The following is a 27,849-nucleotide window of genomic DNA, read 5'->3' as shown; positions in this document are numbered from 1 at the left end:
TGCAGACCTTATTATCCTTCACAGTATGTCATATCAGCCCTGGATGGTATTCCATTGGAGACTGTCTAAGGTAACCTATTGCAATATATCCTAATTGTGCCCTCCCTCACCACTAAAGCCCCCTGTGAGGGTAGCTGCCATTCTGTCTGACTTTAATAACACTCTAACAAGAGGAGTAACTCCCAGAAGAGTGCAGGATATATTAATTCTGTTTCTAGTTTTTGACTTTGCTTCCTGACCATTACTGAGCATTGACGGGGATGTGGGGCTGGTGGTGGCATCAGCAGGAGCCAGCAATCCAGCCATAGTTGAGAAAGCTATAGAAGGGCATAGGGTAGCTCACATTTCCTACGGTCCTGTTCCTGTGTGAGTTATGACCACAATTGTCAGTGCTCTGAGCAAGCTGTTGATAAATTAGGTGCAGTAGCAACAGCTGCAAAATAGCTGCCCTGCTGGCTGGGGAAAGACAAAGTCATCAGAGAATTAAGATGAACTGATAAGCAGTTTTTTCACTCAGAAGGCAGCTTTATAGTGCTATATAACAGGTTTTCTAACTTCTGTTGGAGCTACAGCTATTGTTCTTCAGGCCTCGTGTTCTTGCACACAATGAACTGCCCACTCAGCTCCTTCAAGTAGGATCAAAAGGGGCAGCTAGAAAAATCCATAAAGAGGTGGAATAATGCAAAGAATGCACAGGGTTTGGGTAGTGGCTGCTTGGAAATCAAGGTCGAATCATACCTTAATAGCTAAGAGTACACTCCAGAGTTCAGATGGCTTAGATAAGACCCTAGGAGTCATGACTGGGTAGAAGACAGGAGTCCTCGTCTCTGTTTAAACCCTAGTTTAGTGTGTGGAAAAGTGGCTGTATGCTGCCAATGGAGAATTAAAAAAATGTTGTCTTTGCCTTTCAAGGCTTTTTGCTGATGTGAGATTGAAGCTTCACAGCAGCTGTCTTATAAAAGAATCCAGTAGGGAACCCCGAAGCAGTAGTAACCACTCAAGCCATGCTGTGTTCGTGACATGGGAGTCCCTCTGGAACTGGGATTTGGTCATCTTGTTACTTGAGACAAAATTATATTATGAACTTCTAAATTGTTGTTCAAACTTGTACTTCAGTGTAACTTGTCCTCTGTCATTGTGGTCATGTGTCCTTCCAGTTCAGGACTTGTGACCTCTGTAGTGCTATTCGTACATTGTGCAGTGTATTATTTCAGTTATACAGTAATGTAGCAAATCTTTCTGCAATTTATTTGGTAGCCAGCTTCCTTTGCTGAAGCTGTTAAAAACTTGCCTTAAAACCAGGAACAGAAATAGATCTGGCTTCTGTATTTCACAGTTGCTGACACCCAATGCTTTCTGATGCAGTAAAAATACAATTTAAAATCATTTGTAAATGTGGTCAGCTGCACATCTGAACTTCAAAATGCTATAACTTCGGATTAAAAGCATTTTGTTTGTGCAGGTCTGATATTTGTGCCATCTTCAGGAATTGCTCAGATGTAAAGAACCTGGCAGATCTGTTTTGCTGAGCAGCCGACTTCTACCTGATCAATACAAAGTAGACATAAGCAGACCTTTAAGATTAGTTCTCAATGCATTTCTCACTCTAGAAATCATGAGCAAGACTTCACAGACTTTGAAATCAGAAGACAAGACTCTTCTAAATCAGACCCCAGGAGGAGTGGATGCCCAACCGCAGCCTCTATGTCAGGATACAGTTTTCTCCCGTGTGTTGTATCACTGGCTGCAGGGCTTGGCCTTTCTCCCTCAGGTCTGAAACCAGAGCAGGGGCAGTGTGGTGCCATTGTAAGGGGGGGGGGGGGGGGGGGGGTGTTTGTTTCCCCCATCTGTGTCCTCAGAAGAATGTTCCTCTATTGCGTTGGTAATGCTGTGCTCCCATAGCACAGAATCATAGAATCAGCAGGCTGGAAAAGACCCACTGGATCATCGAGTCCAACCATTCCTATCAGTTACTAAACCATGTCCCTCAGCACCTCGTCCACCCGTCCCTTAAACACCTCCAGGGAAGGTGATTCAACCACCTCCCTGGGCAGCCTGTGCCAGTGCCCAATGACCCTTTCTGTGAAATTTTTTTTCCTAATGTTCAGCCTGAACCTCCCCTGGAGGAGCTTGAGGCCATTCCCTCTTGTCCTGTCCCCCGTCACTTGGGAGAAGAGGCCAGCACCCTCCTCTCCACAACCTCCTTTTAGGTAGTTGGAGAGAGCAATGAGGTGGCAACCCAGCTGCAGGCAAGCGGGTGGTGGCTGCCGGAGACACATGAGCAACGCAATGATTTAGTCCTTTACCTTGACAGATCTAGGCACCATCTCTGCCTGCCCAGGGATTGTGAAACCTGCAAAATTCCTCAACAACATTCTTTCCCAGAGCTATAATAAGGTGAAGAGCTGGCCCCTCAGCCTGTGGCTCAGCATAGCTTCTATGAGGCTACAGGGTAGAGCATGTGGCTAATTCATTTCTCTTTCACAATGCTGCCTGCGCTGTGGTACAAAAATGCGCTATTCCCAGGGGCTTGCCTAGCTGAAGTTAAATACATGCCTGCCTTTATCAAACAGTGTTCTGTGATTTCTGAACATTTCACAAGACAGTTGCATTACTGGTGAGTAAGATTTACAACCAGAAACCTCAGCCCCTTGAGAAAACCAAAGAGGATTTGCAAGGCAATGTATGCATTTTAAAAAGTAGGGTTTTTTTGTGTTCTCACACAGAAGTTTAACTGATGGTTATGTCAATGTGTTTGGTTCTTTTTTTAATAAACTCTTTGCAACTGAAAAATGTGATCAACTCAGCAAAACAAAAAACTTAACCTGCAGGAGTGAAGCATCTGCAGCCAGCGTTTTGGCTGTTTAATAAACTCCCTCGGCTCACAGCCTGTATTTGTGCTGCCTTAGAATGTGAAAAATGTGCTTGGTGCCACAGTGATGTCATGAGCCCTGAGCTGATAGCTGCTTATGGTTTCCAGCTGGGCTGCTGAGTGCTGGGAGGCACCACAAGCCAAGCAGATCCTAGTTTCAATGGAAGCAGCATCCAAAACCTACCTCGTTTCCAACGTCCTCTGACCCAAATCCCTGATTAGTCAGGAAAACATTGACCTTCTCTGCTGTAGCTCAAGTGCAGCAGCTTTCTGTTCGTTTTTCTGAGCCTCTCCCCTTGCTGATTGCTGTAGTTGGCTCAGCTTAGGTATCGCTTTCTGTGGTGATTCATAGTTGCTGTCCACTACTGCAAATGAAATGGGTACTATTGGAGAAGATCTGATGTGAGACTAAGAGACAGGGGCCAAATTTAGGGAGAATTCCTGTGATGAGATGAGAAACTCCAGGGAGATGTTTAATTGCTGTAGGTCAAGTGATATTAGCAGTAAAGTTTTTCATCCTTTGCGTTAATAATGAAATGTAACGATGCATGGGTGTGCACCGATCAAGTTACTCTGTTATCTTAATGGCCAGAATTCTTTCTTTGCTAACCATATTCTCATTGGAGTATCTTTTCCTCCTATTCATCTTGGCATATCTAAAATTAGATGACCAGCTTTCCTAGGCAGGCACCTGTTCGTGCTTATAAAGTTTCTGGTGTACAATTTGAAGACCGCAAATAGATTAGCTGGCTCTTTCTCTTACTGTATGGTCTCAAAAGGGAAACTGCTGAGACAAGGTCTTCCAGAAATGTAAATGGCTCCCTTTGTCTGTTCTACAAATGAAGAAACAAAGATAAATGTCACACAAATGACTCCTTTGGAGACTACTCAAGTCCAGTGTTGTTTCAGGCATTACAAGCCAACACCATTTTCATACCTGAATTAGGAAATTGGGGATTTAACTGAGGAATATGATGTGTGTATCTTCAGCAAATCACGTATGTATTAAGAGTTCATCTACAGTACAAAGTTCAGGGATTACTGCAGTGCTTCTTCCCAGTCTGGAGGTTGGACTGGAAGGTAGAACATGACTGATGATGAAATCCAGTTTTTCAGGCCCAGTGCTGGGAAGAGGGCAGTGTGCTCTGTGACCTGCCTGCAAGCAGGATTTATGGGTGAGCAGAGCGTGGCGTGCATGTATCATAGAATCACCAGGTTGGAAGAGACCCACCGGATCATTGAGTCCAACCATTCCTACCAATCACTAAACCAGCACCTCGGTGCCCCTCAGCACCTCATCCACCTGTGCCTTAAACACCTCCAGGGAAGGGGACTCAACCACCTCCCTGGGCAGCCTGTTCCAGTGACCAATGACCCTTTCTGTGAAAAATTTTTTCCTAAAGTTCAGCCTGAACCTCCCCTGGAGGAGCTTGAGGCCATTCCCTCTTGTCCTGTCACCTGTCACTTGGGAGAAGAGGCCAGCACCCTCCTCTCCACAGCTTCCTTTTAGGTAGTTGTAGAGAGCAATGAGGTCTCACCTCAGCCTCCTCTTCTCCATGCACAAGTTTTCAAGAATTCTGGCTCTTCTGTTGTGATGAACTCTATTTGCTCATCTTTTTCACTTCAGATAGAATGATTCCCAATGTGGGTTTTCTTTTTTTTGAAGTAGGTAATATACAAACTGTGGTGGCATGTACAGGCTGCAGCTTCAGAAGAACTGCTTGAATTTAATGTTGATGAAAATCTGATGTTCCAACTTTGAGTCAACGCGTCATGTGTCGGGCTTTCAGCAGCATTAACTTGCCAATACCTATAATAAAATCCTTATCCATCTGGCTATCCTTAACCATAAAATCAACAAAATTTTCAACTCCTATCGAGCCTTAAACCTGTTCTGTTACTGAACCAGTCTGGATGTGTCATATGCCATTTAAAACCTCATATCGATAACAGAGTTATAATGAGTACTTTTGTTCGAACGTTTTGCCATTTAGAGCACTAATTTTCTCTTAAAACTTGCTTTGAGTAAGACAGCATACATTTTTTTTTTCTAAGTTGCATGGATAATTGATGTTTAAAATGAATGTAGGCAAAAAAAGCCTGTAAGTAACTGATAGGAGGAAGAATTTACATCCACACAGCAATTATTCTGTAAGGGGACCAGAATTTCCAGGTTGTCAACCCTTTGTTGATTATCTGCATTCCTCCTGTGCTTTGCCTAGCAGTCAAATCTGATTACTTTTAACACTGCTACAGTAGAGATTTTTATTACATTGAAAAAAAAAGTAATTAAAATAAAATTAAGATTACAGAAGGTGACGTTTAAAGGTAGGATGTGTGAGGAATGAGAAATTATGTTTTTCCCCATTGGTTTTTGTAGCTGTTTGGTAGACAGCAGAGTTATGTTGAGGCTCAGGAGCTGTCTGTTCATTGTCAAATTCTGAAACAAAGCGTGAGAGAGGACTGGTTAAAGACCTCATCAGTCCCCATCTCTACCTCTCCAGCTTCTGCCTTTGTCTCCTTCTGGCTTGTTGTTGGTTTCGGGCTTTTCTGTGCTCCCATCTTTTTCCATCTTCACAGTCACCTTCTCTCACTTCTTATTTTCATACATTTTCATTTTAGATCTGTGCTGTCTTTCCCCTCTTCAAAGGACATGGAACACATGCGGTACTGGGGTTATTCACTGAATGTAGGTGACAAATTCTCATAAATTGCTTCTGAAAATGATCAATTGCTTGCCCCAAGCTGTTAAGCTTGTTCAAGTGGAAACTACAAAAGCATAACCTCATCATGATAGTAAACTTGAGGAATTTCAAGTGTCCTGTTATGGAGTTACTAGGTATGAGAGGTAACAAGCCCCATTTCTTTTACTTCTTTTTTGTAATAAGGGGAAAGCGATGTCTTTATCCATTCCCAAAATAAGATAAAGACGATATATTATAGCTGAATCTTTTAAAAACTGAGACCACCCATCTACTATCAGCCATTTGAATTTAATGGCTTCTTTGGAAAAGATACAAATCACCAAAAAGTAGTTCCTTAAAAAGGAATCGTAATTACAGGTGCTGCTGCCTCTAAAACTTGACATACATAGACCTGACTTACTTTAAAATATCACTTAATACAAAAAAATCCCAACACCTGAATATCATAGGCAGTACTATATTTCTTCTCATCTATCTAGACTGATCTTTTTGCCTGGGCAACATTTTAAAAATTCAAAAATTTAACCAATATGATCCGCAAAATTCGCCTCCTTCATTAACTAAGTGCTCAAGAGACAAATGGGCAAAGAGCTAGGCTCTTCTATTCAGCAGTAGGTTGCAAATTAAATGCTGCAATAAATTTACCCCCAGCTTAAAAATGAATTTTATTCTAGCATAAAAATCACCTTTCCAAGATGTTGGAAACTTTACAGGATGCAGAGTAAAATTATAGGAAATAGCACTGTAGATGAGATAATGCAGAAATGGTATATATCTATGGCAGTGTCCTTAATACCATTGCTGGAAACAGACTACTATCGATGCAGTCATTTAGGTGGAAAGGAGAAACTCCCTGAAATGAAAGTTTGTCTTAAATATTTAAGGTTTAGCATCAAGCAGCTGTCTTCTAAATAAATACTATGGAATGTTGTACACAATTATGTAAAGTACTATAACAGGTATTTATTGTTTTTTTCAAGATTATTGTTTTTCCCGGCAAGACTCGTAACAGTGCATTTCCCATATGTTATCCACTTTGTGGAACTGCATTTCTTATTTCATGTGTCACACTTTAAATATTCAGTAGTGTGTGTTTTTAATTTATGACCAAGTATTTCAGCATCTGAGAAGGCAGGTAAATACTATTTGTCTCATTTTCATAGCTAAGGCGGCTAGGGAGTAGACAAGTCAATGCTTTGTGATGTGATACATTGGCATTTTGCTTTTGACTAGCAGCCTCCTCAAAACTGAAAGCATGACCTTTTGGGAAATGGCATTCTTTTATTGAACAAATGTGTTTTTAATGTATTCTGTTATAGCTGCTTGCTGTTGTGATTATATGAAATTGATCTGCCTTTTGCAACAAAGAAAACTACAGTGGGAACAAAGGGACTGAGCTGGTTTTGATTCTTTATTCTCTTCTGCAATTCTGCAAAATGATTTGTTGTAGCCTGTGCAAATCAGTTGCTGCAAATATTAGATCTCACCTTCTCACCTTTTGCCATGGGGTAGCCTGACATCATGAGTTAGTGACACGAGAAATGAGAGAAACTTGGGCTGCAATGTTTTAATGGATTTGTTTCTTAGAAACAAATCGAAACATTTAGTCAAGCCAAATAAATCCTTATTCATTTGCTTGCAGTTTTAACTCAAACTATAAACCAGCAATGGCTGAGAACAGGTTATATATTGGTTTTGTAGAACCCCTTTATGCAAGAGACAACATCCTTTTTCCCTCAGCTGAAGGCTGAGAAAATTGCAGGTCAAATTTCTGCTTATGCCAAAGTCCCACTTCTCAGTAGTCCAGCAGCAAGCATAGTGTCAGCAATTCTAATTCCTGACATTTTGTAACTTTGAGGAGGAGAGTGAAAAGGGTAGTGGAAATCTGTTTACTTTACAGAAAAGTGGAAGACACATTCATCACTGAGAATGTATCAGCAGAGTGCACAGACAATAAAATAACATTTGTAGTTCATTGCTTAAAACAAAAATATGTTCTAAGTCTTGTATATTAAAAAAAAAAAGGAAACAAAAAACCTTCAAGATTTGAATCAGTGTGCAGCTGACATTGTGAAGGCTGGAAAACCAACTTCCCTGTTGGGAACAACAGAGTGTACAGTGAGACATGTCTGCTGTGAACTGGAACTATTACCTTATTACCCTCATGTCTGAACATGTTCATGCTTTGAATCATTTTGCTGCTGTTCACTTCGATAGATATAGGTAAGTATAGAGGCAAAGCTTAGAAGAATACCACCATGGCTTTTCGCTAGCCTTCATTGCATCCTAGGAGACAGAAGCTGCTGAGAAAATACATGAACCCTACAGTACAAAGAATTGTGAGATGTTAATTATTGAGATATTCATCATTTCTTTTTGGCTAAAAAATCATAGAATCACCAGGTTGGAAGAGACCCACCGGATCATCGAGTCCAACCATTCCTAACATTAAACCATGCCCCTCAGCACGTTGTCCACCTGTGCCTTAAACACCTCCTTGGGTAGCCTGTTCCAGTGACCAATGACCCTTTCTGTGAAAATTTTTTTCCTGATGTCCAGTCTGAATCTCCCCTGGTGGAGCTTGAGGCCATTCCCTCTTGTCCTGTCCCCTGTCACTTGGGAGAGGAGGCCAGATCCCTCCTCTCCACAACTTCCTTTTAGGTAGTTGTAGAGACCAATGAGATCGCTACAAAAGAAGATACAGGGAAAAATATATTAACTTTGGAAAGAGAATGACTGTCATTAGTAACTTCTGGATTAAAAATTTGGTATATCAATTAATATACATGGGGGGAATCTGAAGACCAGATGGACCCATTCATTTGTGACTTCAGGACCACTTAGGACAGAGCTTGGGTTGGTGGTTCCTGGGTCTGTTTATGAGGATGTGTCTCCAGAATGTGTCTGGCTTTGAAAGATCCTTTCTCTTCTTCTTCCAGAATAACTCACAGCCCATACAGGGAGTATCGCTATGGTATGTAGTTGTAGTTGACCTCTGCATAGGGAGGCAACTGCCAGCATTTCCTGCTGTAACTATGCAATGGCTGGATGCAGTTTGTCTGATTCATGGTGCATCAGGCCTGAGGTTTTCTTTCTTTTGTTTTGTTGACGCTTTATGTTTGCATCAAAGTTAAACACTAAGGTGTAATAAAGAAAAAGGTTGGTCTTGTGGTTAAATGCATTCAAGTGGCAATCTGGGACAGGGAACTCTTTCTGGCTTCAGCACATCTATGGCCAAGGACAAATTTAATTTAAGATCTCTGGATTTCAGGGTTTTCCCATTTATAAGATAAGGATGAAAGCCTTCTGTGGATGACTGAATGGCTTGAGTGCTTTGATTCCCAACAGAAAGAGTTAGAGAAAATATAAAGAGCATTTCCAAATTGATAGCAAAAAATAGATAGCAGATAATTATTCTGTCAGTGGCTCTTCTTCACTGTGTCAGAGCAGCTCTGGTTCTCAGTAAGAAAGAGGATGCCCTGCTCTAGCCATCTAGCAACCTGTTTGTCACATCTGGTCTTCTGCAATGCAAGACAGGCAGGTGCCAGTGAGATCTGAGAAAGAAAGTGGTATATGCATAAGAGTTTATCTTCTCACCTCACTCTTTAGATGCATCTGAACAAGTAGTTTATCCTGTCACACTATCCAGTACTGAACAGGAGTAAAGCAACAGTCAATCTCTATTTTTGTCTGACTACTCCAGTGGGCTTTACAGCATGAACCGTGAATAGCAGAGAACAGGCACATGGCATATTTATACGTTCTGATTTCACTTGCTCTGATGGGAAGTAGTTCCTCTGAAGTCAATGGGATTACAGTGGCGTAAGAGCTGTATCAATTTCTGTGCCCTCAGGCTGATAAGAAAAATAATATATGACCATAACATAGCAAACGTATATAGAAAAGTCCTCAGGGCAGGGAAACATTCTGTAAATTATAGAAAAGCAACAATAAGGCAAAGAAGTTCAATCCTAGTAAAAGATGGGTGTGCAAGAGCAGTAGTTGGGAAATGGCAGCAGACATCTTTCTGGCTACTCTAGTTTCATGCTAAATGGAACAAAAGCAGGAGGAAAAAGAGGAAAGAGGCTCAAGAACGAAGGCAACAAAATCTACTGCTGTTGCTGAGGGTAACCCCCTCATATGTCAAACTCAGAACACAAGGCCCAGCCACATCCCATGACCTTCCCCTCACTGCGGCTGCAGCCCTGGGCAGTGACCTCCTGCCACACGTCCTCTACGGTCTGTGACGCTCGTCCCAGAGCCCCAGGAGCTGGAAGTGGTTGAGTAGTGAGTAGAGAACCAGAAAAAGAGAGTAGATGGAAACTAAGAAACTCAAGAGGTGTTCAACAACATGGGGCTACATAGTGATAAAAGGAGGAAGAGAACAGTGTTACTTTTTGGCTTCAAGTATGTTATGGGTTTTCTTTTTTTTTAATAAAAAAGGCATTTGATCCAGCCTCCCCGGGGTGACATGGTTGCAGTTATTCAGGGGAAGTAGGGGGGAGGGCATGGAAGCCACAGGCTGCTGGGGGCAACTGGAATGGTGCCTGTGTCCAGTAGGTGAGGAAGGACAGGCCGTGTAATGGGGGGAACCAGAAAGGTGCTGTCCCTGCTTTAGTGAAATAGGGTCTACTTTGATTCTGAAGGAATAGGAGATGAGAGAGAGAAAAAAAAAGAAGGCAAGATTCATACTTCCCTTTCTTTATAGCTGAGCAGACTTTTTCAGTCTACAATAGAGGATTTGGGTACATTCCATAAGCAACTCATACCTTATTAGTTCAAGGGGATTATATTAATGCAACTTTGAGTGTAGGCAGTCTTAAATCTGCTTTAACTTTACAGGGGCATATTAACTACAGTGATTTTTTAAATATTTTTTTTAAATGCCTTAAGCATGTCCTCAGAGAAGACTACAGCAGTTTTACTGCAATAGCTGAAACATTTGTGATCTTTGTGAAAGAAAACTCTGCTTTTGTTTCTTTCACATCCCAATCAGAAAAATCCCTTTTCTCTTCTTAAATCAAGGCCAGAGAGATTCACCCAGCAAATGGTAGGAAGAAACAGGTTATTCTGAGTGGTAGCCCTGTGAGGAAGGAACAGCTTGCTCCAGGGAGCTAAGGATGGAAGTTCCCCATTGGAAGCTCCTTGGGGAAAGTACCAATGCTGGGCTAGCAGAGGGTGACTGGAGACGGGAAGGATTTTTAATGTATGGAGGGAATAAGGGGAACAAGCCCTAGGAAGTGGCTGGGCTGAGGGATGGTGGTGCTAGTGGATATTTAAGCAGCTACATCAGTAGTCCAAAATATCTCAGTTACTAAAAGCTGCCTGCAACTTGGTTATTTGCTTTTTCCAACATGGAAAATATTATGTCTTGTGGGAAGTCATGAGAATGACATACCCAAGAACATTGCGTATTTGATCACTAATAATGTAAAGTAAACATCTTTAAAATATTTCCAGCAACATCTGTCCTAGTTTAACTACTGGTTCATGTTGCATTCCTTTATGGAATGGTATTATGGTATAATACTCATCCCAGAAAGCAGAGCATGTGTCACTGCCATCCATTACATGAATGAACCTTGTGGGATTTTCCCTGTTTATTGAAGCTGAATTCCCTTCAACCTTTAAAAATGCTTTCTTCTCATTTTCCACTATTGTATAATCCTGCTTCTCCAAAGGTTTAAGTACTTGCCTATGATCTTATATATTTAATATTTTGCTTGGTTAAAAAGGGAGCGTGGTGAGATAGTGATTTCATCTATATTGGGAAAGAAATCCAGAAAAGGGAGCTGCAGCAGTTTAATAGGAGTGCAAACTTAACCTGGGGAAAAGGGAGAAAACATAAAAAATTATAACTCTGAACCAATAGAAGAGATTGGTATCATCCTCCAAAGCGGGGAGGGGAATTAATCAATGAATTAAAACTGTAAAGAGCAAACAATAGCAAAGACGAATGTGGACAGAACTTGCGCTATAGTCAGGAATGGCGAGGCCACCTGGTCAAGGGACATTTGTCCTGTGCTAAGATATATAGGTTATATGTACTAAAATAGAAAGCAATGTATGAAGCAGGTATGTGTTTAGCATTTTGAAGGAAAGTATTTCACGTTTCTGACAAAGACCGCCACCTTAGTAGATTTACCATTTTTGCTGTTTTTTATTGCGTGCCTCTCACTTCTGAGCAAGAGTGTGAGTATATCACAACTGAAGTAATCCTTTTGAGGAAACAATCCTTATGTCAGTGAAAAAAACCAACTTCTTGTTCAAAAAAAAGAAAAACAGAAAGAAATTTCCTATAAGAAGAGTAAAATTCCAGCAACTTAAAAAAGTTCTGGATGTGAATTCTCTTTGACTTTGAATTACACAGAAAAGTCTTTGGAGGCCATGAAATACAGGCATGCACTGGTCCTTGAGCTACCTTGGAAAGAAATTTCTCTCCCAATATATAAAGTGAGTGACAAAATTCAAATCAAAGAAATGCAAACACCTTATAGTTTCACCAGTCCTATAAAGGAACTGAGGTGTGTCAAGTACCAGTTTCCCTATAAGGATGTTTAACTCCCTTGTATCACCCTGGGAATGTTGCTGTCCAAGTTTGGATAAGCTTTAAGATGAAAGTAGCTGAAGTTATGCAGATGAGAAAGGTTGGCAGGGAGAAGGAAACCCCCAAATCTCACAATAAGGCAGGTGTCCCTGCACAAGATGGAGCCAATCTGTTTTAGTGAGATGATACCAGCTCAGTCACTCCTGTGACAGCAGTTCTCCTTATCCATGTGAAGGTAAATCCTCCCAGTATCAATCTATGGATTGGAAAAGAGTTAAACATTTCAGAGTATAGTGAGCATTTTGGCTAACTCACCCGAGCAATAGAGAAACAAGGAGACAGCTGTATGAGACCAGGTTTCCTTACAGGGATGTCTACCCCTGGATGAGGTCAGTTTGCCTGCTGATGCTCCTGTGTCAATTCACCATACTTTCAGTGTAAATCCCCTCACTTCTCATTGGCATTGAAAGCAGTAAACTGGCATTGGACTGCTGCCATCACAGTCTCTCTTCCCTGTAAAGGCTATTGGACTCTGCTTTTGGCAAAAGAAGTGAGACACAGGGAGTGGGACTGAAACAGCAAATACAGCTGTGGTTTTATTTATTTATTTATTTATTTATTAAGATTAGATGTGGACTCTGCAAATCAGAGATAGCAAGACTGACCTAAAGATACAAGGATAGTTACCATAGCAATGACACCTATGAGTTCTCAAAATATTCAAGTCTCTATTAGACTAGAAGCAGATAAAAATAATTTATTTAAATAAAGGCATGCCAGATCTCTTCCAGCAAAGCGGATTATTTTAAGCACATAAGTATCAAGATAATGGAGCTCCCTATGTACCTGACTTTTCTACTTCTTTAGAAAAGAAACATTTTTGGGTGAAAAGTGTCTTTATGTCTCCAGCTTGCTCTTTTTCAATCCTGATCCCGCTGACCAGGGTCTTTCCCGGTGCTTCCTGCTGTTAAGCTGTCTTTTACAGGTATATCACCACTGAAATAATCCATTTTTTTTTTTGTGAAAACAACCTTTCTATTAGTGAAGAGATAAAGTCATCGATATGAAAACTTTGGGTTTGAGACAAATCAGTTCCTCTCCACCAAGAAGCAGAGGCAGGGCCAAACACTGCTCCTTCCTCCAACCACCTTTTAGCTGGGCTGAAGGGCATTTTGGATGTGCTACCTTACAAGTCAGGTGGGATTAGATATGCTTGCAAAGAGTAAGGAGTGCGCTCTGTAAAAAAGTTTACTGAGTACTGTCAGGGGTGGTGTACGTCTAGCGACTCTGTAGCTGTCCCCAGCAAACACCACACTGCTGCTAATTAACCTGATGTAAGTTGGATGGAGCTTACCCAGAACGACATTGCAAGGGCAAGACTGAAAATTCAAAATACTTCTATTTTCCATTGTTCTTCTGTAAAAAGACACAAGAAGTCATCAGTCAACATGCTTGAGTTGAGGCTTTTTGTAACTAGTCACACTAAATCATATAACAGCTCGTGAAACTGATCTCTAAGAACATGATGTTCAGTTAGAAAAATCCAAAATAAGTTCCTTGTACGCATGAATTGCACCACAGTTATTTATCTTAGAAATGTTTTCCACAAATTAGCACTGAATGTAGGACTGAAGAGAATCAAGACTGAAAGGTACAGCAGGGAAAGGGAAAAGCCTATGGTGAAAAGAATCCTTTGAATATTTCAGCTTCTAAAAAAAAATGCTAATGAGTTAATGAATTTCAGCATATTAGGAAGAACTAATTTAATTTTCTAGTAGTGCAACCTTTTGGGAGACACCCCATTAGCTAACTGAATGCATTTAATTTATTTGGTTCCAGCATGGGTGAATTTGTTTTCCTATCCACCTTCCTATGGTGAAGAGCAAGTGAAACATCTCCCAACAGCAAATTGTTGTTTCTTTCTTCTACATTAAATTTAAACTAGGATTGCTTTCCAAGCACTTAATAAGGTGCACATTTTATGGATACTTTACAAAAATGACAATGCTGTAATGCTGCCTGATGGTGCTGGCTGACTTCTGGCGATGGACTGAAGACACCATGGGATCACAGACTTTGTGGAAGCGTTTTCTGTGTTTTAGGTTGTCACCAGGCTACATAACTTGATAACACAAGTCTTGATAACACACTACTGGAATAACCAAAATAAGCAGTAAGTTGATAATGATTTCCTGCTCCCAGCACTCTAGGAAGCACACCCCTGCCTTAGTTTAGAGAGTGATTACAGCTTTTGAAGACCAGCTGGCTCATATGTTCCTGGTTCTGCTGCTACTACCAGAAACATGGAGTTCAGCCTCGACAAGCTCAGGCATTCTCTGGGTTTTGCACCCAGTTGAGCCTCCAGCAGCTGTGGCAGCACCACTGCCACTCTAGGTTGTACGAACAAGCAAGAGAAGAACAGAAACAGCCTAATGGGCTGTGATAACTCCTTGTACTATGGAACAAAGTACAGGGAAGTCGTGTCCTGAGGGCAGCAGATCCCATTTGCTGTGTATGCAGGTGAGGCAAAAGGGAGGGAGGAAGAGGCTGAGCAGAGCCACATCCATGTCTGTCCACATGGCCTTGCTCTCTTGCAGCACATCTGAGGCAATGCAAAGCTGCAATTAATTCTGCTGGGCAGGGACAGGACAGGTTTCTACAGCACTGGGAGCAGGTGGGCCCATCTTGAGACCTGCTGTGGCTGTGAATGCACTTCAGTCATCACCTGCTGCTTCCCTGGCAAGTCCTAGTTTCCCTTTTTCCAGTGGAGGTCATTGTTTTGCGCTCACTAATGTAATGTATTTCCCAGTGGGTTATTCTTTGGGAAGGAGAGGAAGTATAACAAAACTCCTTGGGTGATCCTTGTTCATAAATGTACTTTTCACTTCTCTGTGTTTACCTAGGTTTCCATTATGAATGCCTCATCAGTCAAAGCTCCTGATTGTGGTGAATCTTTTAAAGTCTTATATATTGCTGACATGGTGTAAGTTCTTTTCACTTGCGTGTTTCTGCTGGAGGAGTTCTGCCAGTCTCATAATTTTTTTCTACTGTCAGTCTCCAATTTCTTTCAAGAAAGACATCTTTAATTTCTTTAATCGAAGTAACTGGAAAATTAATTCTCACTGAAAACTAGAGTTCTCTGAAACAGGGCTCTCTCTTCAAAGGGAATTAAATATTCCCCAGAGAGTTATTCTAGCTGCTTGAAATGTATTGTAGATTAGCTCTGCAATACTGCTATTGATTTATGACAAAATATCAGCTAAATACTCTGTTCTCAATGGTTTTCTTCAGCACGGGGTGCCAGCAGCAGGTTTTTGCTAGATCTGTCAAGCTTCAAAGACAAGTGTGTCAATAATTTGCCAATTCCATGAATTCTCAGAGAACATTCTCATAGGCCACTGATTAGTGCAAATTTTTAAAAAGTAATAAGTAGTTACCATGAACTTTGGTACCAATGTGTTCCTCTATTTTCAGCAGCCTGTTGAATCAATTTTCTCTGTCAAAGAGAAACAGAAACAAAATATGGTACAACATTGGCCTTAAAGTATACATCTACCTCTCTGACAGTACTGGAAAGGAAGACTAGGTCCATTTCCATCTTGAAGACATAGGTGGAGGTATGAAAATGGAAGCAGAGAATGTGAAAAATAACGATAGTTACTTGCTTCCACATTGTCCAAGGGTTGCAAAGACAGTGAACTTGGTAGCAGTTTGACTTCTTTAAAATTTTGAAAAGAATTATCTAAGGATGTAATAAGGTGTCACTTAGAAATGTGTTTCTGCAGATTTCTTAAAATCTGTTGGAAAGGTAAAGGATTATTTAAAATGCAGCTAAAGGTCACAAATGGAAAACAGAAAAGGGATAAAACCCTAAGTCCATGACAGACTGTACCTCTGAGATCACAGGACAAAAGTGCCACCAGGATAGCAAATATCACTGCAAGTAAGTCGAGGTTCAATCTTCAGCAAGAAGCTGGCTTTTAAAACTTAACCAGCTTGAGTGAGATAACCAAGTGTGTCATGTTTGTCTTGGGGAGAGAAGAAACACAGCACAGTGTATGGTATGGGTTTGCCAGCAACACCTACACTCAAAATTCTCTTTATCTGAATTTCTGCCATGATTATTTGTGGACAGGATCTGGACCATATGTTGGGAAAAGAACTGGTATAACTAGCTGAATCAGAGCTCCTCTGAAGCTCAAGAGAACGGGGTGGCTTAGTTGTTCTCCATGACTTCTCTGCTTCTTGGTCTTATTTGCTTTGTGTGATTATTCAGGTTCTCTGAATAATTCAGGCAAGCAAACAGTAAAAATGTCAGACAGACAAAGTGGTAACAATTGCTTAGGCACTTTCTTTTTTCTTAACACACAGAATTCAAGAAATATCAAAGTTGTAGCTCATAACTTTTCTAAACTCTACTCAGATCAGTAGCTGGAAAAAGGTTTTGAACTGGCCCATGCCCTCCAGTTCATTTCCCTACTTACAACTGTCCTCCCCTTCATCCTTGTTATCCCGTTCTCCTCTTTCCTTCTGTTTTCCTTAGGACTCCTAAAACAACTCTGTCTGTTTTGTGGCCTTGTTCCACTGCTGAAGAATTTAGACATCCCCTTGGAAAAAAAATAAGCATCTCTGTTCCCAACCGAATGCTGAAAAGAGATCTCATTTTACATGTGAACCAGTGTCACCGTTGTAGTACTAGTGAGTCTGAGTATTGAGGAATAACTGCTCCAGAGGCAAATTGCATTTCCCTGATGCAGGTGTCATAGCCCAGCTAGAGACATTTTGAGGAGGCAGCTGGGTAGATGCGGATGCTTGGGCTCAGGCATGTAAATTTATCCCCTTTGCTCAGATGGAAAGGGATTTGCCAGCACTCCTGTGGCTGTCACAGCAAACCACAGTGCAGAAGGGGATGCAGACCCTCCTCTTTCCTCTCTTGGGCGCTGCAGGCTGGGCCAGGGCAGGCTGTAGGTGATTTTCCCCCCAGCAGTCCCCAGGCTGTCTCAGCTGACGTCACGGGCAACAGCAAGGCCGCCTGCATGGGGACATCCATCACAGCAGTTTCTGGGAGATGCATTTTTGGAGTTGTTTTTTTCCCTTGATAAGGCAATGTTGAGAGGTAAGGAGAGCATCTCTGTTTCTCAGAGATGTTAGAGAAGATAAACTGAAGTTTTCCTGTGGTTTGCTCTAGCAGATGAGAGCAGTTCAGCGTACAAAATTTAGGAAAAGGAGTAGCAGCAACTAAAAACTTTAATTGTATTTAACTCCACTGTACCATTTGCACAAAAGGGAAATGATTCCTGTTTTGTGAAAGTTTAAGCTCCTAGGACACTTTTGCCTAATACAGCTTGATTGGGAGAGGGTGCGCGGGCGAGGACCACCAGTACCTCACCGCACAAAAAGTGGGGGAGAACACACCTCGGGGTGTTAAGGGAGATGCAGGCACTCTGGTGTCAACTACTCCAGTTACCAGGCAGTTGGGAACGAACCCTGTTCCCTCTAGGAGGGCTGAAGGCACAGCAGCTCAGCTGAAGTGCATTTACACCAATGCACGCAGCATGGGAAATAAGAAGGAAGAGCTGGAAGCTGTCGTAGGGCAAGGAGCCTATGATGTCGTTGCCATCACAGAAACGTGGTGGGACGACTCATATAACTGGAGTACAGCTATGGTGGGGTATAAGCTTTTCAGACGGGACAGGAAGGGTAGGAGAGGAGGTGGGGTAGCCCTCTTTGTAAGGGAGGACTTGGACATCACTGAGATGGATTGTGGAGATGAGGAGGTTGAGTGCCTGTGGGTCAAAATCAGAGGAGCCCACCAGAAGGGAGATTTTGTGATGGGAGTCTGTTACAGACCACCCAACCAAGGAGAAGCAGCTGATGAGCTCTTCTATAAACAGCTGCAGTCGATCTCTAGATCGATGCCTCTCGTTCTGGTGGGAGACTTCAATCTGCCTGATATCTGCTGGGTGTACAACACAGCAGAAAGGAAGCAGTCTAGGAGGTTCCTGGAGTGCGTGGGAGATAACTTCCTTGCACAGTTGGTGAATGAACCAACCAGGGAAGGTGCCCTCCTGGACCTCCTGTTGGTGAACAGAGAAGGCCTTGTAGGGGATGTGGCAGTAGGTGGACGCCTAGGACAAAGTGATCATGAGATGGCAGGGTTTTCTGTTCTAGGTGAAGTGAAGAGGGTGGTTAGCAAGACCGTAACATTAAATTTCCAGAGGGCAGACTTTGATCTCTTCAGCAGGCTGGTTGGTGAAGTCTCATGGGAGACAGTACTCAAGGGCAAGGGAGCCCAGGAGGGCTGGGAGCTCTTCAAAGGGGTGGTCCTAGCAGCTCAGGAGAAAGCCATCCCTGTGGTCCGGAAAAAAAGCCGGCAGGGGAGAAAGCCAGCTTGGTTGAATAGAGAGATCTTGAGGGATATCAAGAAGAAAAGAAATGTTTATGGCCTCTGGAAGAAGGGACAGGCCTCTTGGGTGGACTACAGGAGGGAAGTGAGATTGTGTAGGGAAAAAATCAGAAGGGCTAAGGCTCAGCTAGAAATTGGATTGGCCAAGTCAGTGAAAGATAACAAAAAATCTTTCTACAAATATATAAATAATAAAAGGCGGACTAGGGAGACCATACAGTCCCTATTGGACACAGAAGGGACAACAGTAACAGGGGATGAGGAAAAGGCTGAGGTACTTAATGCCTTCTTTGCCTCAGTCTTTAGTCGTAAGGAGGGTCGTTCCGTCTGTGTACAAACCCAGGAGCTAGAGGAGCATAATGAGGCTCCCGTGATCCAAGAGGAGGTGGTCAGAGCCTTGCTAGCCCGACTGGACAGCCACAAGTCTATGGGGCCGGACGGGATTCACCCTAGGGTACTGAAGGAGCTGGCGGATGTGCTGGCCAAACCCCTTTCCATCATCTTCCAACAGTCCTGGAAGACTGGGGAAGTCCCACTGGACTGGAGGCTGGCATATGTTGTGCCCATCTACAAAAAGGGCCGCAGGGAGGACCCAGGAAACTACAGGCCTGTCAGTCTGACCTCAGTGCCAGGGAAAGTCATGGAACAGGTGATCTTGAGTGCTATCATGAAGCACATGCAAGAGAACCGGGTGATCAGGCCCAGTCAACATGGATTCACAAAAGGCAGGTCTTGCCAGACTAACCTGATCGCCTTCTATGACAAAGTGACCCGGCTACTGGATGAGGGAAAGGCTGTGGATGTGGTCTTCCTGGACTTCAGCAAAGCCTTTGACACAGTTTCTCACAGCGTTCTGCTTGAGAAACTGTCAGCCTCTGGGCTGGACAGGCGCACACTCTCCTGGATGGAAAACTGGTTGGATGGCCGGGCCCAGAGAGTGGTGGGAAATGGTGTGAAATCCAGCTGGAGGCCAGTGACAAGTGGGGTTCCCCAGGGCTCAGTGCTGGGTCCAGCCCTGTTCAATGTCTTCATCAATGATCTGGATGAAGGCATCGAGTGCACCCTGAGCAAGTTTGCGGACGACACTAAGCTGGGTGGAAGTGTCGATCTGCTGGAGGGTCGGGAGGCTCTGCAAAGGGATCTGAACAGGCTGGACCGCTGGGCAGAGTCCAACGGCATGAGGTTTAACAAGGCCAAATGCCGGGTCCTGCACTTGGGGCACAACAACCCTATGCAGTGCTACAGACTGGGAGAAGTCTGTCTAGAAAGCTGCCTGGAGGAGAGGGACCTGGGTGTGTTGGTTGACAGCCGGCTGAACATGAGCCAGCAGTGTGCCCAGGTGGCCAAGAAGGCCAATGGCATCTTGGCTTGTATCAGAAACGGCGTGACCAGCAGGTCCAGGGAGGTTATCCTCCCTCTGTACTCGGCACTGGTGAGACCGCTCCTCGAATACTGTGTTCAGTTCTGGGCCCCTCACCACAAGAAGGATGTTGAGGCTCTGGAGAGAGTCCAGAGAAGAGCAACGAAGCTGGTGAAAGGGCTGGAGAACAGGCCTTATGAGGAGCGGCTGAGAGAGCTGGGGTTGTTTAGCCTGGAGAAGAGGAGGCTGAGGGGTGACCTCATTGCTCTCTACAACTACTTGAAAGGACGTTGTAGAGAGGAGGGTGCTGGCCTCTTCTCCCAAGTGACAGGGGACAGGACAAGAGGGAATGGCTTCAAGCTCCGCCAGGGGAGGTTTAGGCTAGACGTTAGGAAAAAATTCTTTACAGAAAGGGTCATTGGGCACTGGAACAGGCTGCCCAGGGAGGTGGTTGAGTCACCTTCCCTGGAGGTGTTTAAGGCACGGGTGGACGAGGTGCTGAGGGATATGGTTTAGTGTTTGGTAGGAACGGTTGGACTCGGTGATCCGGTGGGTCTCTTCCAACCTGGTTATTCTGTGATTCTGTGATTGAGAAATGGAGCTCCACTGAGTGTATTTGCTCCCCTGTTCGAGCTGTGTGTGTGTTCAGGCTGAAGTTCACAGAGTCAAGTGCCTCAAGTCAGTTGAATCCATACTGCTTTCAGGGACAAAAGCACAAATCCCTGGCACCACCTACACTGCACTTGCTTTTCCTTGTCGGGACAGGCAGCCCAGCTATTTCTAGAAAGTCCAAGCAACATCAGGGACTGGGAGATTTGGGCCAAGTGTGAAGTCAAGGCCAACATGACAGAGTAATTAGATAATCAGCTTTGGGAATCAGTGACTACTGAGCATGTGTAGCCTAGACATCACAGTGATTGGCATGTAGCAGTGTGGATGCTAAGGATCTATTAGCTGAAGCAGCAGCTGCTTGCTTCAAATACAGGTGGTTGCGAAAGAGATGATCCGCCTTCAGTCCCTCTTCCCCTGCTATGACTATTAGAGTTGGCAGGGTGGGTGGAGATGTTCTCTGGGTTGGGTTTGGCCCATAGGTCACAGTGCAAAGCTTTCTGTTTTAGGAGGGGGCTGATGTTATCATTTAATATAGAGTTAATTAAATTGGTATTTTAAGGGACTTGGGGTTTTTTTCTAGCCCAAACACAATTAAGAAAGAATAAACTAGAGTAAAAGTTGGGAAAAAGAGGCAAAACAGTGGTTTTGCTCAGTTACTTAGGGAATGCTGCTCCTTGGTTTAGTGTGTGGGATTTGTCAGGAGTAAGTCTGGGGAAGCCTGCTGCAGTTACACACAGCAAACCAAACCCCCCTACATTGCTGACTGGCAGATACATCCCACACTGAATGACACGGTCAGGCTTAAACATGGTCAGTCCAGAGACATAAATTTTGTGCTCAAGTGCCTTCTCATATTAAAATAAAGCATGACTTTTACTATAACTAATTTTTCCTTGCTCTTAGTAAGCACTTATGCAGAACTACGTGTGTGCATGGCACTTCACAGACCAGAGAAATTTCTTCCCTGCCGTGATTGCTCCATGGGGGGTGGGGGCTAGGACTTCTTGTGGTGAAACTGCGTAGGAGGAAAGGCAGCGAGCTTCAGGGATGGCAGTGCATAGCCCTTCTGCTCTGTATTGATTTTCACTTTCTAGTTATTACAAAATAGGACTGGGTGGTTATTTTTGTAATTACTTACTGGAAAGCAGCCAATGATATTCATGAATTTGAGCTCAATTTTGCAAAACTTTCTACTAGGAAAAAAAATACTGTAGAAAGAGTTTCAGAATGGTTTTTTTTTTTTCCTATTTTGAAAGAAAAATAAGTGGGTTTGGTTTTCCAGTTCTAGGAAGATATTTTTTGTTTTGTTTTAACCAAAATATTTTCTCTGCTGCATTTTCAAGTTCATTGGCCAAATACAAATAACAGGTTCTTTCATCCTTTTGGATGGAGACAAAGAGAGTGTCTGTTCTGTCTGTGTGTCATTTTAACTAAGGAATTTCCTTTGCATTTATTCAAAATGTTTGTTGTCTTTCTTCTCTCTGAAGGGTTACTGTATTCTTTATCCTGAAAAATTCACTGTACTACAAAATAATATTTATTTCTCTACAAAGACATTATTTCAAACATCTAGAGAAATCGCCTTCAAGAAACAAAAAGCATTTGTCTATAGAATGCATTTATGTAGTGCAATCAAGGAGACATAAATGAGGGTTGCCAAGTGTCATCTCTATGGTGACAGCATTAAGGCCCTTGTTCAGCATTCAATGTGCTTTAACTTTCAGAAAATTGGGGGTGTTAAAACTGGCAGAAGCACTGCAAGTTAAGAATTACCACTTTGTACAATATGTTTGAAAGCATTGTTCTAATGAGGCTGGATGTCTTCAACATGCTTGATTAGAATCTCTCAACAATGTACCTGTGGTGTAAAGGAGAGTAAATAGAAGCACTGTATTTTAGCTTAAAGTTTGTTAAAGATCATATGATAAACAATGAGCTAAAACATTTGGTTTTATAATAAATTGTTCCAAGAGCTATTTATTTTGACTTCATTAAGCAGCTTAAATTGTATTTATTTTAATCTGCTTTGAGGGCAATACCTGCAGATCAGAAAGGAGTGTAGTGAAATTATTTGTTGATGCTTAGATATTTAACAGAGAGACTTGGAATACTTCTGCTATTGATTTTACATGAAGAAAATGGTTTAGGTCCATTTTAGTATTAGAAAAAGCCACTTAGAAATACAAAGTAGACCATAAAATCTATAGACTATAAAAAAGAAACACCATTGAATTCTGAAAGTTCATTCTATACTGGAGAGTTCATTTATGAATAGCTAGCTGACAAAGGGAAAACCCCTGTTGTATTATGCTAAATTTAACAGCCCTTTGCCACACATGGGACCAAGGATCAAGGCAGGAGAACCTCTGATTATCTATGCAGAGCTCAGCTTTTGCTGACCTCTGTCATGTCTGGAGCTGTAGAATATGTCAGGCCGCAATAGCACATTTTATGCAGCAACTGCTTCCATAATTCAGAAAGAACATCCCTGTACTCTACTATAAAATCTGGAGTGTGTGTTGGCACATGGCAGTGCCCCTGGCATGTACCTAGTCACATCGGACAAGTCTTTCCTAAATGACTTCTGCTTCCTAAAAACATACAGCTCTGAGCAAACATACCAGAGTAGCCCTTAGTACTGCACACTGGCATTTTTTTGTTAAGAAGGAAGAGAATTCAAGTGTACGTTGCTACAAAAAGCAGATACCACAAACCTAGTGTATAGGTATAACACACTTACATCCATGCTTGAAGGTTAAGGATATATGTAGTACAAAGTCCAACACAATAAACCACTGAGACTAACCCCATAGCTCAGGAACCGAGAATAGGAGGGGAGACACAAAGAGGTGGTTATAGAACGTGTTCTAACCTGTCACAGTGAGACAAGACTCAACTCACTTCACTCAGAATGAGTATATGCATGTTCAAATACAGACATTTTCTTATCCTCAGTCAGAAAATGTCAGTGTACAAGAGTGAAGAGCAAGTTAACATCAAGACAATGTGTCAGCTTCCAACACTTTGTCTGTGAAGTAGCTTTTAACTAATAACATCACTGTGCTTGAGCACCCAACCTATTCACCAGACCTGGCCCCTCTTCCCAGAGATCAAGTCAGTGCTCAAAGGAACCCATTTTTTGTCAGTAGAAGATGCGAAAGCAAAAACGATGGAGATCCTCAACAGCCTTTCAGAAAATCATCTGCAGAATTGCTTTGAACATTGGCAGCATCATATAGTGTGTCAACTTAGGAGGGGACTATTTTGAAGGTGATCATAGTTAATTTTCTTAATCTGTGGAATAAAAAGAGTTACAAGCACAGCGTCATTTTTATTGTTGGACCACTTAAATGTGCACACCCTTATTTTTGTTTTCACAAGTTCACACTCACACCAGACTAATTTCAGTGGGAAATGATTTTTAACTAATGGCAGTAGATGTTAGTCAATACAACAGTTCTTGTCAGGAATGTACATCTCTTCGGATTTTGCAGAGAAATGATCAGTGAAGCTTCAGAGTTCAACCCAGAAAGGTGGTGTACAGAAGGAAGATGAAAAGGGTGTCCTCGGGGATCAAATGAGGCTTGCAGAGGGTCTGAATGCTGCTGTCTTATATCTCCCTGCAGCACATTGAGTCATGAAGAATCAACCCCTAGAAACTAAAGATTTATCACTTCCTTTCAGATAGATCTTTTATAGCTAGGTTTCGTAATTTCAATAGCTAGTTAACTCAAACATGTAGTTCCATCCACTTAATATGCTTCCACCTGCAGCTAATTTCATGCTGCACTATGAAATGTATTTCTTTGTTTGTGAATATCTGTGAGTAGGGGAAATCAAATTGGGTGAGTTCCCTTTCTTCCTCTTCTCTGCATCCAGGTGGGAGGATGAAAAAGGAAAATCTATCACTCTGTCTTGCTTCTCTTTCCTCAGGGGAGGGAGGGACTGTGTGTTGTGTGCTTGGGAAGAGAACACCAGATCCCCATCAGGACCAAAAAAGGCAGAGTTCTGAGCTGATCATCCAGCAGCTGGTCTTTTCTACTTGAGGGGACTACAACTCAGCTACAGATTCAAAGCAGCCCTATGACTTTTCTTCAAAGGTCCTCAAGAAGCACAAAAGATGATTTAAATTCAAAAGTTGGTTTCACACAAGTGGATGTTAAGGCAAATTTTATAACCCCAACTGAAAACTGACTTTGAAAGATTTGCACACACACCTAACTCTTCTCACTCAGTCCATATGGCATGGGTCCTCTTTTCCAGGTTCACCCCCACTCTAATAACCTTTCACCAGATTCCTGAATTACAGCAAATGCTACACACTGTCCTTTGGCTCTCCAAATTTTTTTTTCGTTGACTTCAGGGGCCTATGTATCTGCTATTCCCAGCAGATTTCTAATCCCAGTTACGCCACGGCTTTCCAATTCCCAAGATTTCTCACTTCTACTTGCTTCTTCTAGCTGTCTTGCTCCATCCTTGGGAAGCTTCCTTCCTCCCAAACAGCGTCATTTTCTCCCAGGAGTGACCAATTTCCCTTTGACTCTCTGTGTCCACTTAATGAGTTACAACTATTTTCAACGTGGTATATAACTGACAAACCATTAATAACTTACATACTTTCTCTGGTTTTGGTGTTCTGGGAATGGTGTGCTTGGAGGGATACACAATGTTTCAGAGCAGACACACAGCAACACAATGTAGGAGCACCTTAACTATTGAAAAAGCTTGGCTTAGGAAAAAACATTATAATTTTTTTTCATATACCCCTAAAAACATCAAACCCCTCTCCTATTTTGGGCTTCTAAATCTACTGTGCAATAAACATGGCAATGTTAAATATCATCACTTGTGAATCTGCGTATGCATAAGAAAAATGCAACGTATGTCGTATCTCCATACATAAATACAAATTGTTTCAGAAAGCAAACTGCAGGAGTTTTTGTTATAACCTAATACAAATAATAGCATAAATTCAGCTGTACCTAGATGTGTAAGTAAGAGGTTCAAAACGAGGACCTAAAACAAGTGGGAAGAGGAACAAATTCAGGTGTCTGAAGCTTGTTAGCTACTTCTGCCCTCCAGACCCTGCATGAGACTGGGTAAATTGTAGGTTTGCAGAGTTACCAGGGGTCTTTAAGTATGTGCAAAACACAGACCCTCTGGGATTGTGGTTATACAGAAGCTGCAAACCTGATGCTCTGGGTCTCTCGGCAGCATCTGAGAACTAGCCAGGTGGGGTCACTTGATGGCTCTCCCTCAAATAGCTCCTCCCTCATCACTGTGTACTCCAATCATGGGGGAAAATCCAGCCCACAGCTACTCAGCCCTTAAAAACAGCTGTTGTATTAAGTAGGATGCTTTAATCAGGTTACTTTTTAGGCAGCTTCGTCCACTTAGGAGCCTGGATTTGGGCAAGCTTTTACAAAAGCATTTCTTAAAGCTTCTGTAAGCCTGGGCTGATGATTTTCTCAGCATGTTTTTTAATCTAACAGCTGTCTTTTCTGTTGTTCCTTGCTGAGTCTGTGGTTAATCTCAGCCCTAATGATTATTGAGAATCAACTGTAAAGCAGAGCACAACTTTCTTCTGCAGCTCAGGTAATTTCATATATGAAGTCTTCCTTGGCTTAATCTGCACTCCACTCTGGAGATATTTCCTGGTGAAATGGCTGAGCTCTTCCCACTCCATGCAATTTTGCTAAGGTAGTGATGTCTGTGAGGTGATGTGCATGAAGGATGGAGGGTGGCTGCCCCAAGTAGTAAGCCTTGCTAAGCATTGTTCAGGCTTCCTTGCTCTGTAATTGCTTATAGCATTGGGGCCTTATGGACAGAGAAGAAAAAGAAAATAATTGTTTAAATTATTTTTGCTACTAATCTTTCTCTATATGCTTTATTTTCTTTTATCTTACTTATAATGCAACAGTTTTATACAGCTGTTCCACTTTGCAAGAAAATCATACTTGTTATACTTTATGTTAAAGGCTGTCTCCTAGAAGGGGGGTTGCATATGGATGTTTTTCACTGAAACATTCCTTTTTTCTGCTCTGAAAGTCTGGCTGTTGAAAAAGGGGGATGATATGAAACAGAATTAGTGTCCTGGTTAAAAAAAAAAAACTTTTTGTAATTGTTGATTAGGTGCCTATGAGTTAAAATTGTGCTTTCAGTACTATTTATATAAACATGTTCAGGAAATGAATACATATTAGCAGAATATATAAATTTAAAGTGGCTCTGGTTTACTAAATTAAGTCAGTATAGATATTCTAATCCAGAATTAAAGTGGCTTTAATTCATTTTAATTGATTTCAGTGACAAGTTAAAATATCATTGAATGTAAAGTCACTTTAAATAAGAAAGCCCAGTTATTTTAATAGACTCTTCAGGTCATTCAGAGATGTGTCTACAAGGAATTTTAGTGTAGAATTAAGAAAGGGTCTGAATTTATGGAATGAGATGTTGTACCAACCGATCGGGTGCAAACCCAGAAGTGACAACACAAGAACAGTGAAGAGAAGCCATACTCCCTGCTGCTGGACCACTGAGCCTCTGGAGAGGATGTCTGGCTGGGAAGCATCATAGTTCCCACCCAGCCTGAGCACCTGACTTTTCCTTGGATGAAAGTCAAGTCGTGAGTGGGTGTGGGCTAAGGCACAGAGCTGACTTCCAAGTTTCCCTCATGCTGAGGTTCACCAGTAGCCTCCACACCGCCGTTTCACAGTAAGCAGCATGCAGGCAATGGTGCTTTTTGCCAGGAACGCTGTGAACTGGCTGCTGTTACGACTGTATAGACTAAACATAAATAAGTAAATTAAGATTTTATTAAACTGCTTTAGTGACACAGCTAGAAACTTAACCTGAGGGTTTATGGTTGCAAGCTATGTCTGTCACCTGTGCAGACAGTGCAAAAGCGTTATGGAAGCTCATAAATCACCAAAGCTTCTATAGCATCAGTTCACAGTCTGAGATTAGTATTGATATTTTACTGCCAAAATTGAGGATTGTTAGAGCTTGACAGAATATGAAAGCAGATTCTGCCTTAACGATTATTACAAAGCACTTGGATAACAGCTTCAAAAAAGATATCCTAAATATAGTATAACTAAGTTGTTAAGATCACGATTGCTTAAGAGGGACAACCTTGTTCCCATTTCCACTATCACCTCTAAAACTGAGACTTTATAAGGATTCAGCCATTGGATATCATTTAGCCTGAGAAACCCCACAGAGGCTTTCAGCTGAGGAGGGAATATCTGTCATCCATTTTTTTGTGAGAAAAACAGTAAAGCTGTAGAAATATTTCATCATTATAGTGGAAGACAGGTCTTTCTTTGGGCATCAGCTGGAGTTTCT

Source organism: Phaenicophaeus curvirostris, chromosome 4 (assembly GCF_032191515.1).
Source record: "Phaenicophaeus curvirostris isolate KB17595 chromosome 4, BPBGC_Pcur_1.0, whole genome shotgun sequence".
In the NCBI taxonomy this organism is placed as follows: Eukaryota; Metazoa; Chordata; class Aves; order Cuculiformes; family Cuculidae; genus Phaenicophaeus; species Phaenicophaeus curvirostris.
Note: the sequence above shows the minus strand (reverse complement) of the source record.